The sequence below is a fragment of the Arachis duranensis genome, chromosome 6 (assembly GCF_000817695.3).
Source record: "Arachis duranensis cultivar V14167 chromosome 6, aradu.V14167.gnm2.J7QH, whole genome shotgun sequence".
In the NCBI taxonomy this organism is placed as follows: Eukaryota; Viridiplantae; Streptophyta; class Magnoliopsida; order Fabales; family Fabaceae; genus Arachis; species Arachis duranensis.
The window spans coordinates 40,821,997-40,828,988 of NC_029777.3; the positions used below are offsets into that span (position 1 = coordinate 40,821,997).

The 6,992-nt window shown below is 41.5% G+C and overlaps 1 non-coding gene across 1 annotated transcript; it reads left to right on the forward strand.

Annotated features, from left to right (window-relative positions):
- Positions 1–6,668: 6,668 nt before the first annotated feature.
- On the forward strand, positions 6,669–6,775 carry LOC127740336 (small nucleolar RNA R71). The gene has a single exon (XR_008001015.1). It is a non-coding gene; the product is annotated as a small nucleolar RNA R71 (small nucleolar RNA).
- The last annotated feature ends 217 nt before the right edge of the window (positions 6,776–6,992 follow it).

Below are 6,992 nucleotides of genomic sequence, written 5' to 3' on the forward strand. Positions count from 1 at the left end.
GGATGTGTTTCAAGCATAGGATTCAGGATAGATAGTTGCCTTCTTTCCTTGTTTGGTGAACCAACTTAGCTAACTAATCACCCTACCATAAACATTCAGAACTTACTTCACAAAATAACTCCACTCTTGTTCTTATCATAACATTTTCTTTTTTTGATTAACTTAAAGGACATGCATACAAGTAAGAAAGATGAAGATGAAAACTAGGGATCTAGACTAGTGAGCATGGACCTAAGCAACACATTTTAAAGCATAATTGAAAATTCCTAAGCTACTATGGAAGCATGTTCTATTTCATACATGATTTTCTTTATTTAAAGCTTTGAAAAAGATAGAACTAAGAAGGAACTCCACCACCTTTCACTTATTGGAATGCTCATGTTCTTCTGCTTCCTTGTCTTCTTTATGTCCACTTGTACTTCCTCTCATCCGATTCATTCTAGCTATTTTCCAATCTTCCAGTGCCTTCATTACTGACTCATGACTCTTTTCGGCCCTTTCGCGCTCCACTCGTGCTAATTCATCCTTTACATCCTCATATTTTGTTATCCCCGGATGCAATACAGGTAATTGTCCGACTAAGTATCCAATCCTGGCTTGGGTATTTACATGATATCCAGTTTCACTCATGTAAACCCCTTCCGAAAATGCTCTGTATTTATCGAAAAGATCTTCCTGTTCTATTTATTTCCTATGCATCTCATGAATGTGTGCACCTTGATGTGATTGGATGTTGATTAGCTTTTGGATGGCTTCTTGTTGTTGGTCTTGCTTCTCGTTCAGGTTATGGAAGGACTCACTCCATTGTCTCCCTTGTTCCAATTGCTGGTCCACAATTGTTTTTGCCATTCCCCTTGCTGATTCATCCATCTAGAGAGTGATTATTCTTGGCGGTCCATTATTTGCATTTGAAGCTCCTTCTGTGCCCCTTAATTTTCCATGTATTGCCTAGATAAGGTATCAATAGCCTCTTGTAATTGGTGCATGCCTAAGGTGGCTGGGGCTTGCTCCTGTGGATGTTGTCCTTCCTCAGCTTGATGGGCTGGTCTCTTTCTTACCCTTCGTTGAGGTAGGGGAGTTGCAGCAGCATGCATCCGACGATAAGTGATTGGAAGGCCAACTTTTATCCACTCGGGGTTTCCATCCTTGAATACCACCCTAGCCTTGTTGCAAAGACGGAGAATAGTATTGGGATAACACAACCTTCCTCTAGAATCGCTCTTCTCAGCAAACTTCCGAATGCCTTGGGCAATGAGTTCATGAACCTTGATTTCTCCTCCCTTCATTATGCATTGCACCATTGTTGTTCTCTTAAGGTTTACCTCTGAGTTGTTTCCGGCTGGGAGGATGGATCTCCATACAATTTCAAACCACCCCTTAGCCTCAAGAAGGAGGTCTCCGATGACCGGATAAGTTATACGCTTTTTGGCATTATTTTTAGGTAGTTTTTAGTAGAATCTAGCTACTTTTAGGGATGTTTTTATTAGTTTTTTATGAAAAATTCACATTTCTGGACTTTCCTATGAGTTTGTGTATTTTTCTGTGATTTCAGGTATTTTCTGATTGAAATTGAAGGACCTGAGCAAAAATCTGATTCAGAGGCTGAAAAAGGACTATTGATGCTATTAGATTCTGACCTCCCTGCACTCGAAATGGATTTGTTGGAGCTACAGAAATCTAAATGGCGCGCTCATAATTGCGTTGGAAAGTAGACATCCAGGGCTTTCCAGAAATATATAATAGTCAAGAACTAAGGTTGATTGCCGTGCCAAGAAGCCAAGGAAATTAATTGAATTTGTGCCCCAGCCGTGTTTCGAACACGGGACGTGGAAGAGGGAACTCTGCCCTGCCCTTGGCGCGGGCAGGGCAGTATTTGGATTGGCGCACGATCTTGGCGCACCACACACAAATCTGGCGCACCAAATCCTCTCCTGGCAGCACCAGCGCGCACCACAATCCTCTCCTGGCAGCACCAATTTTTTCTGCCCTGCCCTCCGCGAGGGCAGGGCAGCATCCTATGCACCAAGCTCAATTCTGACGCACCAACTTTGGATTCTGGCAGCACCATGACACGTTCTGGCAGCACCAAGACAAATCTGGTGAGGGCAGGGCAGCATTTTGTCGTGGCATGAATCTGGCACACCAAGGCACGATTCTGGCGCACCACAGCACAATTCTGGCGCACCAACATTTTCTGCCCTGCTCTCCGCGAGGGCAGGGCAGCATCCTGCGCACCAAGGCACCATTCTGGCGCACCACGCACGCACCAAGCACCAAATCCGGCCCTGCTCTCCACAAGGGCAGGGCAGCCTCCTGGAAGCTATTATTTTTGGGCCGAAAATTAAATTAAAAATCCAATTTAATTCATTTCTTCACCAAATCAAAAGCCCATCCAAATCCCAAAATCCAAGAATAGAAAGTGTATAAATAGAAGCTAGTTTGATGTAATTAGGACCTTTTTTTTGGAATTTTTTTACCTTTTGACTTACTTTTGGTTTAGCCTTTGAATTTGCACTTTCTTTGAGCTTTCTTGAGAGACTTGACCGAGCACTAAGAGGATCAAGGGAGAATTTACTGATCTCCTTCCTCATTCGTACTTGGACAATTCTACTCTTCTGTTTCTGAGTTTTGGGTGTGTGAAATTGAGGAAATTCTGTCTCAATTCCCATTCAAACTCTTTTCAATTTGTTTTCTTTATTTTCTTTCTGTTTGAATGATATTTGCTTCTGATTTAATTTCTGCTCAATCAATTGCTGCAATTTACTTCTTCTTTGTTTAGATCCTGCAATCCCATTCCTCAATCCCCTTTTATATTTAAGCCATTTATCTTTCTTGCCATTTAAGTTACTGTAATTTACATTTCTTGCACTTTAAGTTTCAGTCATTTACTTTCTTGTTCTTTAAGCTTCTGCAAATTTATCTTCCTGTTCTTTAATTTACTGCACTTTTCCCTTCCCCCTTTACATTTACTGTCATTTACTTCTTGTTAAACACACATCACTCAACCAAAACTTGATTCGCTTGACTAAATCACCCACTAAACTAAAATTGCTCAATCCTTCAATCCCTGTGGGATCGACCTCACTCATGTGAGTTATTATTACTTGATGCGACCCGGTACACTTGCCGGTGAGTTTTGTGTTGGATCGTTTTCCACACATCATGGATCTCCTTACAATTTCAAACCACCTTTTAGCCTCAGGAAGGAGGTCTCCTCTTTTTATAAATCTGGGTTTCCCATGGGGGTCTCTGTTCCAGTCTGCTCCTTGCACACAGATATCTTTTATAATCTGGTCGTGGTTGGGGTTGTTATCCATTTTTGAGTGATAGCTCTCTTCTGCAAAGGGTATGGTTCGCAGCTTTAGCACTCTCATGATGCTCATGGGACTAAAATCCACCATGACCCCTCTCACGAAACTTGTATAGGATTCATCTGCCTTATCATGTCTAACTGTATTTGCATAAAACTCTCTTACCAGAGTTGCGTGCACCCTTGTAATCGGGTCGGTGAGGAGCTCCCATCGACGTTTTTCCACCTTCTCTGTGATTTATGGGCACTCAATTTGTGTGACTTGAAAGCCTAATTCATATATGATTTCTTTGTCATCCATCCACCCAAATTGTAGTGCATGGTAAAAGGTTCTAAATTTATTTTCATCAAAAGGAGACTGCTCTATAGGTTCCTTCCCTTTTCGTCTCTTGGAGCCTGATGATGCCATGCAAGATGGTTGATGTGTTTGTTACTCACAAGATGGCTAGAAGGGTGTGTATGAAAACCTTTGGTGAGGAACGGAGTGTCTAGTGTATACTTTGAAGGTGAAGAGTTGAAATAAAGGGATGTTGTGTGAAGGGGTTTATATAGGAAGATGGTAAATGATTGAAGGGTGTGGATTGATGGTGTTGTTTGATAGTGGACGGTTGGGGCTTGAACTTGGATGAGCACAAGGATCACCTCTTTTATGAGATTCTTGGTTCAGTCTCCAAGGCTATCCACTTTCCAATGTTGCATGGCTACACTTTCCAAGATACTCCCCTTGGAGACAAGTGTATAAGTTCCTTGGCATAGTGGCCGAATCTCCCTTCCTTGATTATCCTATCAAGCACCATCAATACCCTTTTTAATTTCCTATACAAGATAAAAGGAATGCAAACGGTTAATTGAAATTGTTGGTGGGAAAGATTAAGGTGTGAAATAGCTACTAAAAAAATCTTTTTCTTTTATTTTTGAAATATCTAAACAACTAAATGCTTTTCATGGATATAAATCAATCGACCATTCAAGCTCCCATGCATGCAACGTAGGTAACACCAAACTTGTTTGTGATTATATGGTGCAACAAGATTTGAAAGGGATCTTATACTATTGAGTGCGTTCAAGCCCTCTTGATGTGCCTTGAACACCAAACTTATCATGTACTATATGTTGCATGTAGGGATGCTCATATTGTTTGTCGAAGTTGATTTTGAATCCATGAACTTTGCTTTATTACTACTATTAGAGATTAAAGAGAGAGGGTGTAGAACATGGGTTGCCTCCCATGAAGCGCTTCTTTAGCGTCATTAGCTTGACATTTGGTCCTTGTCAAGGTGGTTGGTAGTGCTTAAAATCTTCCCCCCTTGCAGTGAACATGTTTTCATTGGCTTTGTTGAGAAGTTCCACATGTTCCAGAGATAAGATTTTGTTGATGGTGTATACTAGAGGCAGTTGAGATGGAATAGTTGGGAGGTGAGGTGGTATAAATGGAAAGTATGTAGAGACCACTTCATCTCTTAGAGAGAAATCTTCTGTAGGGATTTTCATATTTTTCCATCCCCTTGGGACCTTTTTCTTATGTCCCTTGATGTTAATTTGTTCCTTGTGGTTTCCTCTTTGAGAATGGTTTTGTTGCCTATCTCATATGACTCTGGTGGGTCTGGTTCCTTTTGGATTGCACTTGATTGATGTTCTTTCTGATCACATTGGTTGTTAGCCACAGGAGTTCTTAAGGGTAGTGCTTGAGCTCCCTTGTTTGACTCTTCCTTCAGCTCTTTGTTAACATGATCTGCTTCTTGTGAGAGTTTGAAAACATTGAAGGTGAGCTGCTCATCATGTATTCTCAATACTAGCTCTCTTCGCTCCACATCTATAAGTGCTCTGGCTGTGGCTAAGAATGGCCTTCCCAGAATGATGGGGTGAATAGGATTCTCATCCATTTCCAGGATGACAAAGTCTGTGGGGAGGAAGTAGTTCCCAACCTTCATTAACACATTCTCAACCACTCCTATTGCCTTTTTTGAGTTTTGTCAGCTAATTTGATGATTACATCTATGGGTGTTAGCTCGTTGATTTGAAGCTTTTTCATGAGAGATAGAGGCATTAGGTTGATACTTGCTCCCAAGTCACAGAGTCCCTTATCAATCATTGTTTCTCCTATAGCACAGGAAATGTGGAAACTCCCTGGATCCTTCTTCTTTGTGGGTGGCTCTGTTTGAATGAGAGCACTGCAATCCCTGTTCGTCTTTATTGTTTGTCCACCCTTCAATGAAGTCTTTTTGGCTAGTAGCTCCTTTATATACTTGATGTAGGAGGGCATTTCCTGGAGGGCCTTAATGAATGGTATACTTACATTAAGAGATGCAAACATGTCGAGGAACCTTGAATACATTCTCCTTGCTACACCACCCTTAAGCCTTTGGGGAAAGGGTGCATATGGGTTCAGTATCTCCCTTTTCTTCAGCTCTTCCTTGAGTGTGAGTTGGGGTGCATGGTTTCTTTCTTCATTGTTTCCCTTTGGACTGTCTTGGAGGTGTTCTACTTCCTCCATACTCATCTCATCATTTGTGGTGATCATCTTACATTCTTCCCACTTTACTTTCTTTGTTTCTCCTCTTGGATTCTTCTCCGTGTCACTGGGAAATCTATCAGTGTCTTTGGGAATTTGTTGAGATAGATACCCTACTTGAAACTCCAGTCTCTTGATGTTTTCTCCTTAGTTTTTGATATTGGCTCGCACTTCTTCCTTAAACACCTTATTGTCTTGGACTTCTCTACATATATCTTCAAGTAGAGTCTTAATCTTTGAAAGTCTATCCTCGTTTAGTGATGGTGGATTGAGATTAGGTGGTTGAGAAGGATGGTTAGGTGGGTGTTGATAGGATCTCTGTGAGGTATGTTGGTGAGTTGCATTGTTGTTGGAATTGAGGTTGTGGTGTCTCTGGTCTTGGCCTTGGTCTTGTTGATTCCCCCATCCAAAGTTAGGGTGATTTCTCCATCCAGAGTTATAAGTTTTGGAGTATGGATCATGGATTTGTCTAAGTGAGTTTCCAACATAGTTCGTTTGTTCCCAGTCACCTTCTTCTCCTATATTCACTCCTTCTTGAGCTGGTGATGAAGTGATGACTACTGCAACTTGGTTTTCCTCCACCTTCTTGGTAAGATCTGCTAGCTGCTTGGTGATCATCTTATTTTGAGCTAGCAATGCATCCATGTGGTTCAGCTCCATTACTCCTCGAGTGTTGCTTCTTTCAGAGGCATAGAAGTAGTCATTCTCAGCGACTGTTTCAATGACATCTATGGCTTCTTCAATAGTTTTCTTCTTGTTTAGAGAGCCCCTGATGAATGGTCTATAGCCTTCATTGACTCATAAGAAAGACCTTCATAGAAAATGTGAAGTTGAACCCATTCATTGAACATATCTGGTGGGCATTTTCCCGTTAAGTCCTTGAACCTCTCTCATGCCTCATAGAGAGTTTCACCATCTTGTTGCCTGAAAGTTTGCACCTCAGCTCTCAGCCTGTTGTTTCTTTGAGGAGGGTAGAACCTTGCCAAAAATTTGTTCACTACATCTTCCCAATTTGTTAAGCTTTCCTTTGGGAAGGATTCAAGCCACTTGGATGCTTTGTCCCTGAGTGAAAAATGGAACAAAAGCAGCCTATAGACATCCGGGTGAACTCCATTAGACTTCACAGTTCACAAATTCTCAAGAAGGTGGTTAGATGTTGATTGGGGTCTT